A 23,070-nucleotide genomic window follows, 5' to 3' on the forward strand; every position below is an offset into this window, starting at 1 on the left:
ACGCATTGGATTTAGCCTTGCATTACTAACGTCTGGGTGTAAGCCATCCACTGAGCTTAGTTTCTTACATAATTTAAGTGTTTAAAGAAAATCATCGAAAACTTAAGATGTAATCGTTATTTGCGTATTTCTGAATGTTTTGAGTTAGATAAAAGTTTGATATGAAAAGCAGATATTTTCCGAAAAACTGTTTTAAAAGGTTATTGGGTGTAATACACCCAGGGTTGAACTTTTAAGGGTACTTAACACCCATCGTTAGCAAATTAAGGTGTATTTTTTACGCGAATGAAACGAAAGACGATTTGCCATCAAATCTTTTGGCGGCTACAAGTCGCCCGGACCAGATGACATATAATATATCCTGTCATGCTGAAAGAAGGCGCAGAGTCCGTGACAGCAGTCTTGAAGAAAATCTTCTCTGCATGCCTGGCACTGGCCTATATACCACGCCTTCATCCCAAAGGTTGGAAAATATGACTACACCAACCCCAAACGTTTTAGTTCCATCAGCATGATATCTTTCATGTTAAAAAGTTTCGAACGACTCGTCTACGTCAGAAGTCGCTGAAGGCTCACCCTCTTTCTGTGCATCTGACCAGCCTTCCCTCGATTCAGGCTAGAGGTCTTTTGTACTGATGTGTTAAGAAGCGATCACCTTGACTCCTTGGCACCACAAAGACTTACTCAGATTTCTTCGGGGGTCGGATGCACTTAAAGAAAATTACTGTATTTGCTAGTCTGTCCCGACAAAAAAAAACTGGAAAAATAACGGTATTTTTCTTTCCGGAGGGTTTAGCGTTGTCTAATATTCGAATTAATATTATATTTAAAGTATTTTGAAATTGTATTGTAGTTGGGCTAAATAAGACAGTTATCGCTTTTATTGGCTAACACTTTGAAAGAAGCAGACGACGTTGGTGGCAAACTACAATGACAGTGATGACTGAGGCGAAGAAACATTCAATAATCATGAGTCTGATACAGAATCCTATCTCATTGCAGAAGATGGAACTATTTCACTAAATAAATCATTCCCAACTAAACGAACGCCAGTGGAAAATATGATATATACGTAAATCGCTTGAAATAATCATCTTCACAAAATGTTGTGAACCTTTCTATCACTTCTTTCATTTTTTGGACCTGATTGTGAAATATACAAATATTTATATTTATTTTACCGGTACAAGTAAAATAAGAAGAGTTCAAACCTGCACGTACCACATACAGAAATGAAGTGAATGCCTTATTTGGTTTGTTATTCAAGTATCTTGCTGTCTGCACAAAGCCTTTCCCGTTAATATTCAAAATATAAGGGCATCGAATGGTCTCCGACTAGAAATATTTGCGGCTACAATGAGCTATACTCGTAACTGTTTGCAACTCTCAAAGAAAAGCGCCCGGAATGGGACGATAGGCATGAGAAACTGATTTTGCTGAATGACAACGCCAGGCCACACGTTGCTAAATCAGTCCAGAAACATTTAGAGGTATTGAATTGGGAAATCTTGCCCCACCCGCCGTACTCCCCAGACATTGTACCTTTGGAGTACCATCTGCTCCGATCAATGTAGTCAGCCCTTATTGGAGAGCGGATCACTCAACGAATGGACCAAGTCAAAAGAACTCGAATTTTTCGTCAAAGGCATGCGTATGCCGCCTAAGAGATGGAGTAAGCTTGTAGCTTCCAATGGTATATACTTCACAATTCATCCTTTAAATAATTCGTAATTTTGGCTACTGGTATTTTTTTGCCCTGTTGGAGGATTCTTTTTAATAGTTTATACCCAGAAATCGAAACAAAATGTCTCGTTTATGCTATGGAGATTTTAATGCCACAATCAATGCTGTTTCGCTTACTTTTCTCTTAAATGTCTTAAATTCTCACTTGTAATACTTTTCTATTTTTAATATTATAAATTATTTGCAATCGTCTTAAGTGATTTTGTACTCTATATAGTCTGTGAGTTAGTTAGCTAAACTATAGTCTTAATTAAAAATAAATTAATTAATTAATAGAAAATCAAAGTGTATCTGTTCAACAAAACTTAACGAATGCAGCCCAAACCGAATGAATCTCCGTCGTATGCTTTCAATTTTAGAAGTCTGATAATTAAGTACTACTAATCTCCAACCCGTGCTCAGATATCATTTACTATGCCACCCTTGTACAAAATTTTTTGATTTTTGAAAAAAAAAACCATTAGTTGGAAAATAATTTGTAAGCCAAAAAGCAACAAAATCGAGTTTTAATGCGCTAAAGTAATAGAATCCTTTCAGGGCTAATGCGTTTCAAACTTCGTGGCATTCTGTGCTAGCACATAAAAATGTGGCAATATTTCTTATGCAATTTATGTGCAGTGTTGCAAGTTAAATGGCGCACGAAATTGCAAAAGCGAACATTTTTTCCGCTTTGCCTCAAAATTGCCTTGGACTCAATGCAAAGTTTTTCTTTGTAGTGCGCCACAAAAAATGTGTGTATGTGCAAATACATGTAACTACGTATGTGTGTGGTAGTATTTAGAATAAATATGTACGCATAATGAGTGACTACCCTAACTACCACTAACTTGCACGCTGCATCACCTTGCGCCAGTTGTACTACACTCACTTGGCCTAATGTCATTCCGGCACCGCAACTCAATTAAATCCATTAGCATTTTTAGCCACAAAATGAGAGGCAACACACAATGGCACACAACTGACAGAAAAAGTAAATGTGTCTCGTTCGTGTATGTGTGCGTGTGTGCAGTGCACTTCCTTTGCCTAAGGTTAGATGACACATAAAGATGTGTAGCGCCACCAGAAGCTGACTGCCGCCAAAGGGACTGCTGTCGTTAATGTCGCTGCGCCGCTCTGTATGCCACTCAGGCGGCGACACTGTCGCAACAGCGCGAGTAACAATTACTGTGACTATTTGAATTATGCAAATGCAACGCTGTACTCACCCAACCCCACCGAGCATGTGTGTGTACACACATGTTACGGCAGCGAATGTGTTGCAGCTACAGACAATGTCATCAGCGTTTTTACCACTGTGTTGCACCACATGCTTTACATTCTTTCTCCATTCAATGTGTTTGCTTTTTTTTTGTCTTCTGTGTTCTCTGTCTTAGATTTCTTTACCTTTTGCCGCCTGCCTTCGAAGTTGTTTGTCTTGAGCGACAGCGACATCCGCGTGTGTCTTCGTTCGTTTGGTTTCCTAATTTCACTGTTCTTGCTTGGTTTGTGCTGTATGGGTGTGCCGGTTACAATGTGTTCTTGCAACACGCCAACATGTTCGCGAAATCTTAATTACCCTTAGAATTTGCATTTTACGACTCCTTGAATGCATGGCGTTGCTGCGGCATGCGGCATTGCAAGTTGTTGGGCGAGTGCATAGAGGCTTTGGTGCTGAATCAGTTTGGCACTTTAACTAGTTTTAGGGAACGTTCGTGTCTTTAAAATATACTTAAAAACTAACTAGCGGCCCATATAAAGGGTGGGACGCCCTGTCGTTAGGATCGACCCTCGAACTAGAGAATGGACACGAAAAATATTCGTTTGGCAACAATCGTTATAACATCAAATTTATTTAAGCTATCAAAACAATTTGGATTTTATTTTTATTGGGTGAATGTGAGTGGACGTGGAAAATGATGGGCATGTGAAGGTGGTGGACATGGGTGAGCCTGGAGAAAAGTGTCAGAAGGAGTGGGTTGAAGTGTTTGGGTGTGGGTGTACTATGTTAAACAAAGAAATCATATACAAAAAATACTCCTCTCAATAGGCGATCGACATTAGTTCTTACTACGGTATCTGCTGCTCTCTGCCAATTCATTTTAAATTGCTACTCATTTTTAATTTTTCTTTTTATTTTTAGCAATTTTCTATTTTTTTAACAATTGCCCAATTTTTCCATTGGGGCAGTTTGGTGTGTTGTGGTCCTTTTGAACAATATTTACCCCGTGATTTTCATACGAGTTCATAGCAGGGCGGCTATAATAATGCTATGTTAAATCGGACCAGAGCAGAACTGAACTTTTATGTTGTTTTATGAATGACAACAAACGTTTTTGTAAACACCCCTTCTCACAAATTTCTTGATTTTTAGCGCCCGTGGTATTGAACATTTGGCTTTTCATACCACACTGGCTTGATTTGGCTTGGCAAACTAAATATTTTTTCGGACACTTGCATAATATTTTTCGCTGAAAAGCACCTGGAATTCCTACCCTCTTCGTTGCAGTATAAAACCCAGCGTTCTGAATCTCTTTGCCTGCTTTGACATATGTTTTGCCACCCATAATTACGCAGTCATATTTATGAATATCTCGAGTGTATAATTCTCGCGCACGTGTTTGGTTACTCTTATTTGATTTATCATTTCGATTGGGTCCCCCATTCTCTCTACATGATCGTAAGCTTTCACTTTTACACACTTCTTGGACGTACCCTCCCTATATACGGGCTAGTTTTGCAGCATCTTGAAATGAAAGGCCAGCTTTTTTCGAAATAATGGAAGTCCTTATCCACCCGATCTTTCCAATGCAGAGGAGACCTTCCTCTTCCTCTGCTCCCACCAGCTGGTACCACATCGAATACTTGCGGAGATTGTACCCAATCGGACGATATGACCGAGCCAACGTAGCCGCTGTATGTTTACTCGCTGCACTATGTCTACATCGTTGTAAGCCTTATACAGCTATTAATCCATCTACGATACTCGCCGCAACTAACATGCAAATGTGCAAAAATCTTCAACAGAATCTTTCTCTCAAACACTCCAAGGAATGCTTCATCGGATGCTGTCATTGTCCAAGTTTCTGCGCCATACGATAGGACTTGAATCCTTTTGGGTATCTAAATATTCTGTTGAAGTTCATTGGAACTGCGATATGCTTACTGGAACTTGAGCTACTTATAGGTCCAGGCTTTGCAAAACCCAATAAGTGGGATCAATAGTGTAGCTACAGTTCGAGCATAATCTTGAATTGACGAAACGTAAGCCATGGAATAAACATATGACTGTTATAAGCATCAACCGAAGTCCAATATGTATCTCCCGTTAGGAGGACCAAATCGTTGGTTTTGTGCGACATCTGTTAGAATAAGAAGGTTTTCACACTTTTTCCATTCCCATTCCCTCACAGGTGATGAATGAACGCCGGCACCCCATTGGCTACCTGCGGCCTTCTCTGGCACATTTGGATCACAAGTCAACAATGCTTCCGCTCACGTCAGAGACAGAGAGACGATGGGATTGCATTTAGTAAAACTCAATGTAAATTCAAATCCCTTCTTCGATCTTCTCCTTCTGGATTAGTGCGATAACCGCTTAAGCCATGTTGATCAATTTGAACAAAACGTACAATCCATTTCTGTCCCCCAACCATTGTTTTATTATGGGCAAATGGCCAATCTTTAGTTCCGCGGCAATGCTACGACTACTACCGGTCGACTTCGATTATTTCTGGGATTTTATCGACATTTTCGATAGTTTCTTGAGCATCAAAAATACCTGAATGGTATTCACAATTTTAGCGACTTGATTGAAACAAACAAAAAACATCAATGCCACCTTGACAACCTGCGTAAACTTTACTTTAGGTCGATACTTTCCGAGATATCGATCACTACATCCATCTACAGAGAAAATAGTGGATTTTTTCCTCCCAATTCATTTCAATCCCCAAATGACTCTTTGCCCAAGGCAGGTAAACGTATTGAAAATAGACGAAGTCGGTTTTTGACGAAGAAGCAAAAAAACGTAAAAACGATGAACCACACAAACTTTTGGTAAAAGCGTGCATATCGATAACGCCTTAATAAAATTCGTTTGGTTATTTAGTTGTTGAAAAACACAAGCCAATTTTTCATTCAAGATTCATAAGGAAAAGCTTAAAAGTTTCCACTTCCGATTGCCCGCATTCATGCAGAAAATAACAGTGCATTCGACGCCATGAAAATCAGCCGCAATGCTATTGCACGTCTGCCACCAATTTTGTCTGTGTTGCAAGCACTCCTTTGAGTGCCATGGGTAACCACATCCGCGAAGTTTTCCAGTTCTTAGTCTCGCTGCCTTTGCTGCCGCCGTTAGTGAAGAGTCACTACGAGCATGAGATGGCAATTCTTTACGAAGAGTTTTTCTAGAAATATGGCCAATGTGCAAAATTGTGTTGATAAACGGAGAATATTTATCTGCAACTTCAACTAGAAGAACTATTGCAGGTATGTTTTTTTGTGTTTTTTTTTTCCTTAACTCTATTAGTGTGGTACCTTCAATGCAGCAAACCTCCTAACTCTCTATGAAGCAAGTGTAGGTGGTTATCTAGTTTGCGATTTATGGCTGTTGTTGTGGTTAGTCAATAAAAATTCACAAACTTTTTCGCGACTCACAAAACTTATGACACTTTATTGTTGTTATTTTATTTTTTTTTGTTTCTACGATTCTTCTTACCTATGCAGATACCACAACAGCGGGTTTGTAACATTTTTTATGCCCCTATTTTTAAAGGCCCACTTGACTTCGCGTTTATACCTTGCAATAGCTCACAGTGTGTTTGTGTGTGCCATTAAATTAATATCAGTTCACTTCGGAAAGAATTTATGATTTTGTTTTTCATGCAACTAGGCGACAATACTAGCGTTGCCACATCCATAGCAACACCTGTATGCTGCAAACAACAAAACTCAAGTAATCCCGATAAAAGCCAAAAGCTAAAAGAACAAAAACCCATGACATGGCGCCTTTTGTCCGTTGCGGTTGCAGCAGTCGATTGTACTGGAGTATCAAAGAGAAAAATAAAATCAGAAACAAGAACCAACAAAATGCCAGAAAATAAAAATAAAATATGGCAAGTTGAGAGGCAACCTCCAAGCCACAACATTAAGCGCCCACACATCCACATAAACATTTATGCTTACATATGCATCTGTGTTCACATATTTGTGACAAGGCAAAAGACAAAGCTTTGTGCTTTTATGGCAACGGGTGGAGTGTGATTGGTGACCGCCTAACCGGCAGGTGTTGTTACTTTAGCCACATTTGCTGCGCATTTATTGCTTAAATATAACTTTATGCGTTTTTTATTGCATAGAATTCCCTCATAAATACAAGTGCAGTCAAGTTTGCCACAAAAATAGGAGTAACAGGAACGGAAATCTCGAAATTATGCGCTAACTTCAGTGGCGCACTCCAGTGCACGAGTACTTTGGCAAAGAAGAAGAAATGCTCTTAGCAAGCAAGTGAGAAAAATTGCAACATCGTTAAGCAAACAGCCTTAACAACAACAACAAAAATGTCACATATTGTCTTTTGAGCGGCAGCAAGCAGCGGCAAGTTGCAAGTAAGAAGCGTCGCCATTTGTATGAGCGCACATACATACATACACGTGGTGTGCGTACGCATAGGTGGAATAACTCTGCGCATAGTAATATTTTTTCACTCGTATACAACTGTTAACTTCTTTCGTTGCCCGCTTTACTCCTAAGTGGCTTTTAGGAGTGACATTTAACTGTAAGTTATAACTGTTTGCTATTAATTTTAACACCGCTTCGCACCTTCTTTGAGATTACGCCCCACTATATAGGCACACACAGATACCCACTCATCCAAAAACAGTAAAAGCTGCCCAAAAAAAGTGCCTTATGAATGTGAAACTATAGATTTTATATGGCAGTGTTGCTGTGATAATTAAGCAGCAGGACCCGATGTAATTTTCGCAGAAATTATAAAGTTGACAGATGAAAACAACCTCAGCGTATTCTTCAAAATTTAAATTTTTAATTACGTCTATGACACTGGGCAATTCCCACAAGATTGGCTTCAATCAAGTTTCATAACACTGCCGAAGAAATCAAACGACAAATAATGAAAACTCAAAAATGTAAAGAAAGAGAGTTCTTTGCAGCTTCTTAGGCGTTCCAGGCGAAAACTTTTTATCTGGTAACTCTGACAAGCACAAGGGTCGTTTAAAAAATCCGTGCAAAAATAAAAACTCCTTAATTGTTTGAGGTGAAGCTTTTCTTATTTTGTGACATAGTCCTTTTTAGACATATATTGTTCTTGTTGGTTGATCCCTTCCCTATTAAAGGATTTATCCAAGTCTTAAAAATAGCCATTAGTTTCTGCAATCACCTTCTTGTTTGAATTAAATATTTTTCCCACCAGTGATTTCTTCAAATTGGGAATCAAATCGTAATCCGAGTGTTGCGAAGAAGCCAAGTCTGGAGAATAGGGGGCATGTTAAATAAGTTGGAACCATATTTCAATTAATTTGCGATCAAAACTGTTGAGACATGAGCTGGTGCATTGTAGTGATGGAAAAGGAAAATAACTCGACTTTTGCCAACCACAAAGAAATATATCAACCTGCATCAATCTTGGAGTGTGTCCTTCCAAGAGATGCTACTAACTAAGAGATGCTAACATTACTGACTCGAAGTAATGCCGAGTCTCACAGCATGCAAACCTCACGGATAGTGTCCTGTGACGAAAACCATAAAATTCGAGAATTGAGATCTTGTCAACCCCGGAAGATTCTTCGAACGCCTCCGATCCACACGAAGACAGAAACATTTCTCGACCTTATAAGTTTGTGTACTTTTCAAAATCAAACCGCAGGTGGTTAAAGAGATCCTAATACTCTCTCCTCTCGCAATGCCGCTATAACCAGATACCCAGATGAGCTCTATATCAAAGAAACCAGGCATTCCCTGAGCAATTTCGAGTGCACCGTCATGGAGCCCATTTAAAGTTATTACACAAGTGAGTAACCAATTAGCTGCTTCTTTGATTTCGGCTACCACTACTTGGAAAACACTACAGTAATTCAGTAAACTGAACTTGATTCTGAACTTGAGTCTGATGGGGGAGCTCCTGGCAGAATATAAGTCCGCTAAGCCTGCCATCGAACTTCGAGGCAACCCCTGTCTCCAAATTTTGCACACCGCCCACTCCTCGCTTGATGGAATGAGAGTGGCGAATGTTGAATTAAGCAAGGCTATACATTGAGTCGCCGGCAAGGGGATGAACCTTAGGTTTCTAACGATACTTCAGTATCCGTAAATGAGATCCAGCCTGTAGCGAGAGTCTCTCAGTCTGATTACGGCACTTGCAGCGGCAGTTTTGCCTACTATGTTTAAAGGTACCACGTTTAACATCGCAGACCTTTTTTATTAATTTTAACACCGCTTCGCACCTTCTTTGAGATTACGCCCCACTATATAGGCACACACAGATACCCACTCATCCAAAAACAGTAAAAGCTGCCCAAAAAAAGTGCCTTATGAATGTGAAACTATAGATTTTATATGGCAGTGTTGCTGTGATAATTAAGCAGCAGGACCCGATGTAATTTTCGCAGAAATTATAAAGTTGACAGATGAAAACAACCTCAGCGTATTCTTCAAAATTTAAATTTTTAATTACGTCTATGACACTGGGCAATTCCCACAAGATTGGCTTCAATCAAGTTTCATAACACTGCCGAAGAAATCAAACGACAAATAATGAAAACTCAAAAATGTAAAGAAAGAGAGTTCTTTGCAGCTTCTTAGGCGTTCCAGGCGAAAACTTTTTATCTGGTAACTCTGACAAGCACAAGGGTCGTTTAAAAAATCCGTGCAAAAATAAAAACTCCTTAATTGTTTGAGGTGAAGCTTTTCTTATTTTGTGACATAGTCCTTTTTAGACATATATTGTTCTTGTTGGTTGATCCCTTCCCTATTAAAGGATTTATCCAAGTCTTAAAAATAGCCATTAGTTTCTGCAATCACCTTCTTGTTTGAATTAAATATTTTTCCCACCAGTGATTTCTTCAAATTGGGAATCAAATCGTAATCCGAGTGTTGCGAAGAAGCCAAGTCTGGAGAATAGGGGGCATGTTAAATAAGTTGGAACCATATTTCAATTAATTTGCGATCAAAACTGTTGAGACATGAGCTGGTGCATTGTAGTGATGGAAAAGGAAAATAACTCGACTTTTGCCAACCACAAAGAAATATATCAACCTGCATCAATCTTGGAGTGTGTCCTTCCAAGAGATGCTACTAACTAAGAGATGCTAACATTACTGACTCGAAGTAATGCCGAGTCTCACAGCATGCAAACCTCACGGATAGTGTCCTGTGACGAAAACCATAAAATTCGAGAATTGAGATCTTGTCAACCCCGGAAGATTCTTCGAACGCCTCCGATCCACACGAAGACAGAAACATTTCTCGACCTTATAAGTTTGTGTACTTTTCAAAATCAAACCGCAGGTGGTTAAAGAGATCCTAATACTCTCTCCTCTCGCAATGCCGCTATAACCAGATACCCAGATGAGCTCTATATCAAAGAAACCAGGCATTCCCTGAGCAATTTCGAGTGCACCGTCATGGAGCCCATTTAAAGTTATTACACAAGTGAGTAACCAATTAGCTGCTTCTTTGATTTCGGCTACCACTACTTGGAAAACACTACAGTAATTCAGTAAACTGAACTTGATTCTGAACTTGAGTCTGATGGGGGAGCTCCTGGCAGAATATAAGTCCGCTAAGCCTGCCATCGAACTTCGAGGCAACCCCTGTCTCCAAATTTTGCACACCGCCCACTCCTCGCTTGATGGAATGAGAGTGGCGAATGTTGAATTAAGCAAGGCTATACATTGAGTCGCCGGCAAGGGGATGAACCTTAGGTTTCTAACGATACTTCAGTATCCGTAAATGAGATCCAGCCTGTAGCGAGAGTCTCTCAGTCTGATTACGGCACTTGCAGCGGCAGTTTTGCCTACTATGTTTAAAGGTACCACGTTTAACATCGCAGACCTTTTAACTCTATTTCTAGCTAATTCACCGATGTCATCCCGTTCAGTGAGTTCTACCAGATAATAAAATTGGCTTTATAAAGGCATTATTGAGCCAAAATACAACTCTGGGTGAGAGGCTCCATGTTTGCCAATATTGCCCATAAAAGCGATTGTTGCCTTTCTTATCCTCTCCTCAATGTTGGCCTTCCACGTTAGCTTTGCATCAAAGACTGAACCTAGGGTTTTCCCCTTGTCAGAAAGCACCAACGGAGCGTCCCTTATTGAGAGGCGATGGTAAAACCTCCGAGTGTATTTCTGCCATGAAAAAGCTCCCCATAAAAATATCTACCGTTTGGAGTCGGCTTAAAACTGTACGCCCCTCCATTTGTGGAACAACATCAAGGCGCATGAAGGGAGTTAAACTATCAAAACCTCTACCCAAAATAAAAGTTTAAAATCCGAGCACAGTGCAATAATAGATGATTAGAGAATAACCAGATAATTGACTAACTGCTACGTGGGCATCGCGTCTCAAGGGAAAGTATTTGGGCGGAAATAAAAACGAGTTGATGCATTGCGGCAGACCTAACTTAATTTGAGCCGCATCGCCAATCATGGTGGGAGGCTCATCACGTCGACAGATTTTCCCTAGATTAGAACCATCAAAATTCCCTTGTGATGCTACTTCTACTGTATCTTCAGTATCTTCATCTGCATTACAACTTACCAAGCTTTTTTTTAAAGAACGCATCGACCGAAGTCACCTTTGATGGTGGTGCTGCTGTGCGAAGGTAATTATGAAGTGTGGCAGATCTCAGAAGCTGTCCAAGTGAAGGTAAGAAGTGAATTTCATTCACAACCAGCGAATGCAGAGATGCGTTTATTGATTGAAAGGGCATCTAGCTATTTGCAATGCATTTCCACAGCTCACTAGCACGCATCCACTTAAGTGTCGCTGCATGCAGTGCGAGCACTAAAATGTGCTTTATAGTTGCCTCGATGTTTTATTTATGTTTCTCAACTTCAGCATGAGAATTTTATCAAAGTATGAAAATATATCAAAAAAGTTCAACTCTGGTATATTACGAGGGTGTCTGCTCTACTCCATTCGTTCGGCATGCGTGTGAATGTGCGGGCGTGTGTATGGGTATGTGCATGTGTCACTCTTTTGCCTGCATTTAATTCTTAATAGTTTATGTTACTTTTTTCTACTTCTTCTTCTCCCTTTTTCACTTTTTTCTTTTCACTTGTCACGTTAGCGAAGTCTCATTGCCTTGGTATGCTTCTCAGCTCATACACTCGCTCTTAGCCAAGCTTTGCTGCGGTGCCGCCTCTATGCTCAGCTTAATTCTTGGCAGCATCACTTAGCGAATTCTTTACTCCCCGCACTTAATACGCGTCAAATTGCTTGCTTTTTATTGTTGCTCAAGCCACAACTTTATTCCATTCGCTTTTCCTTTTTCCCTGGAATTTTCTTGTTCACTTTTGTGCTTTCTTTTTTTTAACTTTTTTTTATCTTGCAGCCATTTTTTCATGTGCTCCATCTTAATTTCTTATTTTTGTATTTAACTCCAACTCGCATAAAGTTTGTTCGTTTCTGCATTTCTGATTTAGTTCAAAAGTTTGACTTAAAAACATTTCTCTCATACGCGCTCTCCGCGCGCTTTCGTTCCTACGGCTTCGCAGTTTGAACGTCACTTACCGCGCCGCAACTTCTGTTTCCTCTGCACGGCCTTTTAAACTGCGTTACATGCGCGCTCTGCCACATTCTGTATTCACATTCTCCTGCCTGAGCCCACTCCCGCTGACTTTATAAATATATCAAGTGAAATGTTAACGGTTTTATCTCTTCGTGTTTGAGCAAGGGTTTGCTTTTTTTAATCTGATTTTTTTAAGGTTTTTTAATTTTATTTTTTTTGTTCTTTGTTTCTGTTCTATTTTTTGTTGTGCGCCGCCTTTCCGTTTTGCCGTTTGCTTCTCTCTCACTCTTTCCTCTCTTCAACACACTTGCCCTACTATTCATTGCTATAATTTATTTCTGAAAATAATGCCCATTAAAAAGTTCAGCCAACCAAGTCACCCTTCGCCACTCAGTACAGCGCCAGCGCAGCGTGGAGCGTATTCGTTTCGTTATGAATGCTGTCGTGGCAGCGGTCGTAGGAGTCGCCCGGTGCAATGTAGGCAGCGTGTGTTGCATTTTTAATTACATGCCACAAATAATAGTGTAAATTGCGGATGAGCTTTGGACGACGAGCGATATGTTATGAGCGGTGGCGGTGACTAGCGGGGTCAAATAGTTCACTAAGCTATAATACCGTAAAGTTTCCTTTACATGCTGAGGGATGTTCAAAGAAATGTGAATTAAAATAAAGTGAAAAAAACTTTACAAAAATGGCTTTATTTTACAGATAAAAACACAACTTCAGAGAACCTGCTGAGATGCATGAAGTGGACTAGATAAATGTTATAAATAGAAGTAGTAACAAAAGAGAATTCCAGAGTCCCCTTTGGCGTTCCTCTTTCGTCGGCCTCTAACTGGAACAGGTGATTTAAGATGTCTGCCTCATGTCATGGATTATGAGGCTGAGACTGGCGTCTTAACTGGAAGTGGTAGAACCATTGCGCCTATATGAAAAGATTTCAAATTTAACTTCATATTACCTTCAAAGCATGGAAGGTGTTTCCATTTTCATTCAAATGGAAGTGTAGATAAACAAATTTAAAAGCTAGAACCCTATTCAACTATCAACAGCCACTACACAGTGCGGCTTGGTGTACATTGTCAAGCGGTGAAATAACTGAACCATATTTTTTTTTGAAAATCGTCGAGAGTTAGTAATTTGTGAAGACGGTGTCTCTTCGCGGCATATGTGAACGATTATTTTTTTTCCAATAATGAGAAAGGGACCATGGCGCAACTGTAGGACTACTCTCCTAATGAACTGATAAGCCGTTTCGGTGACATATTCTGGTCACATGGGTCGCCTGTTCATAGAGGTAGAGCAGGTGGAGTTCTTCAAAAGTAAGTCCATGAAGCAAACCCACTGAACCCTCGAAGGCACTGGGTTTCCGCACTAAAAGAAAATATCGGTCGCAAAGTTAATGGAAATCCCACATCCCTTCTACAGCGTTTGACACGGGGTGCGGAGGTCAGATTTCAAGGCTGTAACCAATGTAAGGGTCAAGATTTGGAGGAAGTAATTAGAAGAAAATAAAATCCGCTCTGTTCTTCTTTGTAATAATTATTGTAATAATTATAAACCTTTTTGATTAGGAATTCTTTTTTAATTTAGCTTTCCTAATTCTACCCTGTAGTTCAAATTTTCTTCTTTTTGATTGGCGCGATAACCACTTACACGATTTTGGTCAAGCTAACCGGCGCCAGATGGAAACATCAAGGGAAGCCAAACCCTTGTCCACATGATCTTTCCAACATAGAGGATGCTTTTCCCTTTCTCTGCTACCACCAGCAGATGCCACATCGAATACTTTCAGAGTCGGAAGTTATGTATGACCCAGCCAACGGAACCGCTGGATCTTTATTCGCTGCACTATGTCTATCTCGTCGTTCAAATCACTACTGCTAAAGACAAGTTCTAGTCCAAAGATAAGATCTGGCAACAACGAAAAGCAACCTCAAAAATGACAAATAGGAATATTAGAGATAATCAGATTTTCATGCCAGCAAGTCTGAATTATGTAACTTTGACTTTCCTTAAAGAAATTCTGGCGTTTGAATTATAAAAGGAAGCATTTCAGTTCTATATCTATGTTCAAATAAATATCACCATGCAACGCTTTGGGCATTTTCGTTCCGCGAGCGAGAAAAAAGATATAACGTAGACGAAAAGGAGAGAGAGTGCTATGCCTTATATATATTATAGCTATACCGTTATATACAGTTTGGGATATTTTTCTTGAGTTTTTCCTTCTGGTTGCCAATTTCTAGTGAGAAATAACACTGCCTACTGTTTGGCGCTTGTGGGTTGGTGACAAAACTTGTACGAAACATATTTTTGGTACCTACTTTTTGGCGTTATATTTCCGTAACTATTTGGGATGGTTTTTGGTCCCAATTTTTTTGGCGTTTTTGTTTTTGGTGCGTACGTTTTGGCGTTATATTTCCTTGGTACCCACTGTTTGCGGTGTTTTTTAGTCCCAATATTTTTGGCGCTGTTTTTTTTTTTTGGTGTCTACTTTTTGGCACTTATTTCCGTTTCCTGGCTAGTGTTTGTGCGTACTATAAAGTGCTATCCATACCGGCGTCGGATTTGTTGGTATTGCCTTGCGGTAATTTGTGTTGTTACTGCGGTCCTGGAATCGCTGCGTTTGTGCGAGCGATAAACGCTCGGAGTAGTACGCGTTGTTGCCATGCTTTGTGTCCGGTGTTTAACTATACCGGTCGATCCTTCTCCGTTTTTTGTAAATTTTGTCTATTTGTATTCTCTGCAAATGTTGTGAATTTATTTAGATATATATTCTTTATCTCTCTCTCTCTCCTTCTGTTATGTGTACTAAGCTACACGCACTTTTTTCTATCAATCGGTGTTTCATACCTGGGATTTCTAAACGAAACAACTGCAACCCATTCGGCTACTACGGCCGTCAGATTATAAAGTTTGGACTATTTATTTATTTTTTTCATAAATAATTAATACCATGACAAAAAATCACATAATTTTTAAACCTGGTACAAATTAAAAAAAATGTCATACAAATTTCAAACTTTTTAGTCTGAATTTTTTTTTTAATTTCTGTGTATACAATTTTGTGGCCTGTTATTGTGTAAGTTTCAAGTGACTTAAAGTTCTCGTTGATTTACAATTTTTAGTTATTGACGGTGTTTTGTATTTTCTTCCATATAACAAATACTCGAAATTGCGTTACCACGACTTAATGCCTTATGATCGAAGTAACTGATGGTTAGTATATATAATTCTAGGTAAGTGCTCTATGTATTTTTTTTTATCTTAGCAAGAAAAAAAACATTTGATGTGTTGTTTTCGTTTCCTTTTTCTAGTTGCTTCTTGTTTAGAAAGCCTAAGCTCTTACTTAGAAGCATTTTTTTCAATTGTGAGGCCATTCATGGCCGCTAAAAGCCATAAATCCTTCCAACAAAATTTCTCCCTATCTTAGCTCAAAATAATATTTCTTTTTTCAAAATCTGCACAAAATATCGCAACATCAGTAAACATCCGCTTTCTCAAATGACCAATTCTCAGTAATGAGAAGTACCAACAGGAGCGTAAAGTACTGCAATTCATCCAATTCTCAACACTTTTCATGACAGCTGCTAATCTCTTCGAATTCCGACGCCATCAACACCACTACACTCCTTCACTTTACAACCGCTATCTCAATCATCATCTCGAGCTCCAGTGTGCGGTTGTATGTGTGTGTGTGCGTGGCTGCGAGCAAACTTTATCTAAGTAAATATTAGCAGCAAAAATTTTAGATTACAAAATCATAGAAAATGCTATAGAAAATACAAACACAAACATTTAGTCGTATTGAAAGTGAAGGAGAAAAAATGTAAGCATTAAAGAGAAAAGGGGGAAGGGAAGGTAGATAGAACGAAAGGCGAGCAGAACAGCGTACAAGTGGAATACTGAATGACAGCATGGAATTGATAAAAATCTAGTAAATAACTGAAATGAATGCGGTCTGACATCCGTTGGGCGAAAACATCCCTCCAACAACAGCAACAGCGACAACAACAAAAACAAAAAGAAATATATGCAGTAGCAGTTGCAACATTAACAACAACACCATTCATTCAATAAGCGCTCGGCGCTCCACAGCTTATTCACAAAAGCTGCAACGCCCTTGTCCTCCCATCGTCCCAGCAACCCAGCGTCCACTTGCCCCGGCCTCCAACGAACGGATGTCATACCTCGCAGTGACACAAATCCATCGCAATGAATTGGCCAAAGCGGACCTGAAGTTATGTAAACTTGCCACAATGTACAAGCTAAACGTGGATATGAGCTCGTGAATGCATACATACATACCTACATACACACATACATGCATACATACATATGTATATGCATTATGCCAGTTGCTGTTGCTGAAATGAAATCACTCACCGCAATGGACAGCGCACCAGATGAAAACTCCCAACAACATCGCCCCAACCCAAGCTCTACCCTTCCGTAGCTTGGCTCTTGGCGTTCATGATGTTCGCTGTGGCTGTTGTTGTTGTTGACACTGCTGTCTCACTGTTTGCAATTGACGTTGTTGTTTAATGCATTTTTGATGAGAAGCAAACAACAATGGGCAGCAACAACAACAATGCGGTATTCAAAATAGCTCGAAAGTGAAATGTGGAATTTGGAATGTGGAATGTAACGCTGCAAAAACGTGAGGTAGGAGTAGCACAGCTGCCATAGTTCATATAAATCTATGTGTATGTATATGTAGGCATTTGTGTGTACGTACGTATCCCGTTCAACACAAATCCACTAGAAGTAAATAAATAATTGTAATTTGCCCGAAAAGTTTGTTGCTGACATTCAATATTTTGTTCAACTTTTTGGGAAAATATATTCATTCATATACCACCTTGTTCAAAAAGTCCCCGGTATAAGTTCATCGTCACTATTCACAGCACTACCGCTCACTGCGAGCCTTGTAGCTTCCTCTACAATTCTTCTCCATGCATCTCGAGCCATAGCCAGACTACGTTAGTTGGTCACTCCTATGCTTCTTAGATTGTCCTCAACTTTGTCTCACCATCGCTTCCGCGGCTGTCCTCTTCGCTTTTCACTAAGCATGCGTGAATCTAGAATTTCTTTCATCTATCATTCTCCAAACGAACGTCGGATGCGCTGCTATTTGGAAAATTGCAAAACCTTTAGCCCTTTTAGGAATTCCTCTGGCTCGCTGTTATATCTGATGCGATAGAGCCCATGGTCTCTTCTTACTGGACCCAGTATTCTTCTCATTATTCTTCTTTCCTATATCCTTAATTGTGTAATTGTATCAGTGTTTTATATATTTTGATTTTCATTTCCCGAAATATATTCAGTGACTTCAAAAAAATAAGTGTATTCCTCGATACTGATTTTATCGCCATTAAAGTACTCCCCATCAAATCCGACGCACTCATGCCAGCGTTTGGTGCAGCTCTCGAAACATTTCTGGAACTCTATTTTCAGTATAGCCATCACAGCCGTCTTCGACTTTTCCATTACTTCTACTTTCGGATGTTAAAACGCGTTCCCGAGGAGGTTTTTTGAATCGATCAAAGAGAAAAAACCCCTCAGTGAACCATATTAGCAAAATTCGATGGCTGTTGAATGTTGGATGGTATTAATTTCATTTTTGGTCAAAAATTCACGGATATTAATGGCAATGTACGACGGCGAGTTATCAGTGTGCAAAACGAGTTGGTTGGCATAAATATTTTCTTTCTTGGTGAATAGCTTCACGTTAACGTCTGGCAGGGCACAAATAATATTCCCTATTAAATGTCTGACCTTTTGGAAAAAATGCGAAGCGTATAATATCATTGTAGTACATAAGAACTGTGAGCTTCGCCTTCTTTTTTACATGAAAACGACGTGTCTTGGCTTATTTTGAGCTCCCCACTCACTCGCCTGATGCCTGAATTTCGTGACGACGTTTCGAAAATCCACGTCTGCGTTTGATGAATTTTGGGTCAGATTCAGCCTGGAAATCATGTCTTTGGCGATATGAACTCGGCCCGATTTTTGTTTGAAATTCAGGTCCTTTGGAACCAACTTTTAAAACCCAAAATCTTAACCACAGTGCCCTTAACGAATACATAAGCAAAGTTCGAATCATCTGCCATTTTTTCATGGTTAAATTGCGATTACTGAGCAACTTTTCTTTCCTTTTATTGATGTGTTCGATGTCGAAGACCTGTCACTACTTGCGTGACAATCGATGGACTCACAACCTATTCTAAAGCCTTCATGCCACTCGTAAATCACTGAGTATCATTATCGAAAGACTTTCCCAACATTTCTAAGGCTTTTGCACCATTCAATCCAATTTTAACGCAAAATTGAATACAAACTCGTTGCTGCTAATTCAGATCCATTTTTAAAATTGTAGAAAATCGAAGACACGTGCAGAGGTAGATTTACTCAAGCTGACGTAACTTTTGCAAATGTCTAGCAATGGGAATAACGTTTTAGTTGTAATGTTAACCACAGATGTAGCAACTTAACTAGAAAAATATAGAACTAAATTCATTTGACTTCGAGAGTCACCGGTTGTTCGGGTAAATTTTTGATGGTTTTTGAGGTCGTACATACAAACAAAAACAAGTGTACTCATGTGAATGCAAAAGAAAATACATAATTATATAGACAAATTTTGCTTTGGCCCAATAAACTTGCAAAGTGTATGGAATTTCGTAATTTTTGTAATTTGAAATGTTTTATTTCGACCCTGATAAAGCAAGCGAATCCGTTAGACTTCCAGTAAATAAGAAGGTTAGAAATCTGGATTTGGCGTTAAACTATTTATTTTATTTATTAAACCAACGAATGTAATAAATTTTTACAGGCTAAGTAGACATATTTTACGGTTAATAGGCGTTAAAAAAAGGACAAATAAAAGATTTATATATCTAAAAATTTCAACAGCCGATCTTTTGAACATGAAAAACGTCTCTCAATAAATTTAGAAATTTTATTAAACTTATTACAGGCTCTAGTAATAGGAGTATCTCGAGTATAGAGACATTTTGATAGATCAACATGGAAAAACTCCGAACTACGAAGAGCTCAGGAAGGAGTATTACAGAAAGCACGGGACAGTCAACCAAATCTTTGATCAAATCGAAAATTATTAATTTAAAGCTACTCAATAAGCATAGTGCTTCATAGGTAGTGAAAGGATCCGAAAGGATCCGCAACACGAAGTGTAAGAATGCTTTCTGCATTCGCTCAATTCTAGCAGGATGGCAGTTCAAAACGGAGACCAGATGCCAGATGCATATTCAAGTTTCGAACGTGCAAGCGCCGTATACAAAAGCTTCAGTATTTAAGAGTAGGAGAAAATGTAGCTTTGACGCCTTACAAAAGCAAGCATGGCGTAGGAATTGATGATAATAAAATTGATGGGCTATAGACAATTATTGATACATCAGTGTCTAAAATTATCTAAATCAGTTTGCATCAATTCAGGTTCGAGAAAGCGATTGATTGCCGAATAAATTGTTAACATCTTGTACATAAAGCAGGAATCTTTCTGACGATAAGCAAGAGTAAATATTTTTGATAAATAAAACCAAAAAAGGCGGGCCCAGAATATTATTTTGTGGAACCCCAGCAAGCAACGAATATCTAACAGTGACGAAGATTCAGGAAGTAAGACGTGATTCAACTCAAAACGCAGGACACCAATGATAATGCGATTGCGGGCCACTATGCCTCGATTTTTCGGTATTTTCGGTATTTCTGTCTTTTGGTGGCAGCTGACAATGCGGTTGGTCTTTTGAGGGTGAAGTTAGGTAGTACCTCCTTCGCCCACTCTATTGACTTGCTTACCGCCTTCGTCAGCTCCTCCGTTGTTGGTGGTGTTTCGTGTAGCCTTTTGAGTATCTTGACGGCATTACGCCTCTCCAAGTACCCTGCTTTGGTTGGATCAGTGATCCTTACAGTCGGCCATCTTCCGGCGAGGGCACTGGTCTCGGTGCTACCTGCGGCAGTATCTTCCCCAGTTCTCCGCATAGCCACAGGATGTCGACTATTTGGTTTGGTTCCGACGACTGCCGCAGGAGGTGCCGATGTACTGGGGCTAGGCTTAACCTTAGTACTAGTGCCAGCGCTTGCCGCCCGTCCACTCTGACTATGTTTGGCTTCAGTCGTCGTGGTGGCAGATTGAGAGCTCGTTTTAAACGCTGTTCGCTTCTCCGAGCTTGCTGCCCCTTCTGGTTTGTTTATTTGTTTTGATTTTTGTTTTTTGTTGTTGTTGTTTGATGATGCGTTCATAGTTGGTCTCATGAGTGTTGGAGAAGATATGTCCACCTGTGCATAGCTCCGAACTACACAGGCAAGGCTAATTATTACGGAGGGCACCAGGTATCCGTAAGCTCACGTTAACGACTGGGCTATATTTGAGAAGGGCCCCCTGCCAGGCTGATCCTCGGCACGGGCCGCATGACACCTTGATCCGGCCCTTTACCTCACACCATAGTAAGACTCCATTTACAAATGGAGTAACGAACACTTGTCCGTGAAGTCTTGCCTTAGCTAGCTACCTCTTAACTGTGTGCAGAGTGAGAACTGTGGTACCTATTACCAGTCGGCACCCTCGGGGAGGGTTCAGTGTAGAGATTTTGCCAACCCCGGTACCCTGTTTGGAATGCAGCAATACAATCATCCAAAAAAAAGCTAAATTAGACACTGTCGAGCGAGGGATGCGAAAAGAAGCGTTGCTGCTCCGGACATACCATATTCTTGACAGCAAAAAAGCTGCCAAAGAAAGAGCTGGTCAAGGTTCTCCTCCTATTTGTGGCATCCGTCTTGATGTTGTTGCACAGATGGACAGATCTATAGTTTTAAGCCGTCCCTGTAGGGCTAATATTTATTATGAGGAGCTTTTTCGTGGCAGAAATACACTCGGAGGCTTGCCATTGCCTGCCGAAGGGAGATCACTGTTTGAAAAAACTACTTCTTTCATTTCGGCGTTTCATGCACGGAGATTCGAATCTACGCACTTCCAAATGGTAGTCATGCACTAACCACTCGGCTGCGGCGCCCACCGTATAATTTGTATTACCACTCTTAAAAGTAGATGAAATGAAAGTCAATTTCCAGGCATCAATCAAAGTATTTATTCTGGCAATATTATTTTTAATATGATTAATGATTGTTACTGTCCAGGCTCCTATGAACCATCCCCGTCCAAGAAATTTGTTGAACAGTAATAAAAGAGGGCAGACAATCGCAGAGTAGTTTCCAAAAGATACGAAGAAAGTTTCATTATAAAAAACAACGTAAGAAATACTTGAGACAGACACCTATAAACAAAGATTTAAGTTCTCTGGAAAAAGTAATAATATTTATAACTTTTAGTAATGGGGTTTGATAACTAAACTATTTTTGAAATAAGCTTTCTCAAATGCAATCTAATAATGGATAGCGCTTATTAGTTCTAACATTTGAAGAAGATAACAAGTAAATTAAAGTATCGATTACTTAGTTAAATTTTTCATATTTTCATTTTAATACTTGTTTTTGCCCCGCGCATGCTTTAAACTATTTAATCTCAAACTGCTGTGGTCAGCTGGGTGCATCATTACATTCAAATATTATACTCTTGATTACCATGTTACGCCTACAAAATACAAATACCAGACTTTGTTTACAAAGCTGTAAAATAATTATTGTTTACTGTCTGAGCATTGGAGTGACAAAGTACTTATGTACATAAATGGCTTTAAATACGAATACGAAATAATTAAATCGCTTGCCATGAGTTGAAATTTATCAACTTAAACATGAAAGTTTTAAACTTCTTAAGGTCAGACAAGGCAATAAGCAATGACGTAGTCGAGGCGAGGATTGCAGAGGGCATCTTAGCAACATTACTTTGAGTTTCCGTAACTCGTAACTCGTGATAAGATTTCTTGATAAATTTGGCATTCATTTTCATTAGGTGTGGTTTTTAGTACACGATTAAATTAGGAAATCAGAAAAGTATTAAGCAAAAGGCAACCGAAGTCTTCCAGCGAGCCATTTAAAATTTATGGTTTGGTGTTTAAAGATGGCCGAAATACGGAGCAGTTGCAGCCAACATTTTAAAGGGATTATCTTTAAAAAATAAATGTCATGAATGGTTTTACACAAAAATGAAAAATGCTACTCAACAAATTTGAGTTGTTGTTGTTTTGTTTCAATTTAAAGTCCGATACCTTTAAATTGATCATCCTTTATAATATTACACTAATCTGCACCAATCGCATGCAGTTACTTTTGCTTGGGAAATTCTCTTGTTATCCGGAAGTTGAAATTCAATGTCCACTTGCAAAATAATTAGCAAAGCGTTAAGACCTAGACGAAGTGTAGCACATAGCTGCTTACCTTTTCCAAAGACTACTTAGTACATTACCTCCCATTTAATTCTTTACTTCTTTTTTTTTAATATTGAGTGCCGCATCCATCGAGCAGTCCACTAATAAAACTTGTATCTACTTGATTTTTGGCTATCATAAAACCAACGCATTACTGCACTTCCATCCCTATCTGCACAAAGAAAATACAAAAAAACAGTTATTTATATGTTCGTTTTCCGACTGCATTTGTGACTTCCAGTTTAA

Source organism: Anastrepha obliqua, chromosome 1 (genome assembly GCF_027943255.1).
Source record: "Anastrepha obliqua isolate idAnaObli1 chromosome 1, idAnaObli1_1.0, whole genome shotgun sequence".
In the NCBI taxonomy this organism is placed as follows: Eukaryota; Metazoa; Arthropoda; class Insecta; order Diptera; family Tephritidae; genus Anastrepha; species Anastrepha obliqua.